Here is a 1047-nt window from a genome sequence, read left to right on the forward strand (position 1 = left end):
CCCTGGGGGCGAGCGAGCCTGCCCCTGTCGACGGCTCCCCCCGAAGAGGGCCCCCTGCAGCGGCTCCCGAGAGTCGGTCTCGCCAGCCTCAGCTTCCTACATGGAAGATCCGCGGGGCTGAAAACCGAAAGGCGGTCGGCTGGCCTGCCGAAGGGAGGAGAAAGGCTCTTTCCTTTCCCCCTTGCTAAGCAACTTAATTTGGGGGTGGGGAGAAGCAGGCAATTAAAAAAAAAAAGAGCAGGCACGGGATTTATTTTTTTCCCTCTATATCCTTAGTAACCGGATCTCCTCGAATTCCGTGCACACGAAGACTCGGAGGAGGGGGCCGAGCGGACTTCACCCCGGCATGAGATGTCTGGCGAAACGAGGAAGGCGCCCTCAAAAGCTAAGAACCCAAAATGAAACACAACCTCCTTGCACCCCGGAGGTCTAGGGGCGTCCGGCTGGAACTGGGGTTGGAAAAAAAAATGTTTACAAAGTCGAACAAGATGTTTCAAAGGGTAGAAAATCGGCTCCACGAGTTACATCCCCCTTCTCTCCTGGTAGAGCCTCGCGGGTCTTCCTCTCCCTTGTCGTCGGCCTCCCCCCCAAAAAAATCGTCTAATTTTTTAATCCACAGAAAGCGTTAGCTCGCTGGTTCCAATCCTTCGCATCTGGGTATTCGGAGGGCGTCTGGTCCGGCCTCCGGCGCTCGGGGGCCCCGGCGGGACTTCCTCGGCTGGCGGGGGCGCTGGGCAGAAGATGCTGCGGCGGCGGCGGCGGCTGCGCCCGGCGGCGCTGACAGCGCGGGGGAGGGCGTCGCGGCGGCGGGTCCCCGGCGGGTCGGCGCGCTCTCGCCCTCCTGGGGCGCAAGCCGCTAGCTAGTGCGGGGGCCAGAGACGCCCCCTCCCCTGGCTGTGGGGATCTGCCGAAGCTCCCCGCATAGGCTGCTCGCCCCGACTCGGCGGCGACCGAAGGCCCGGGTGTCCTCGCGCCGCCTCCTCGGAGACTGCTCGTCGCTCCCCGGAGCCTCCTTGTCCCCGTCCGCCCTCTCCTGGCGCTCGGGGC

Source organism: Echinops telfairi, unplaced genomic scaffold (assembly GCF_000313985.2).
Source record: "Echinops telfairi isolate 266 unplaced genomic scaffold, ASM31398v2 ScPeMD7_7400;HRSCAF=8409, whole genome shotgun sequence".
NCBI lineage: Eukaryota > Metazoa > Chordata > Mammalia > Afrosoricida > Tenrecidae > Echinops > Echinops telfairi.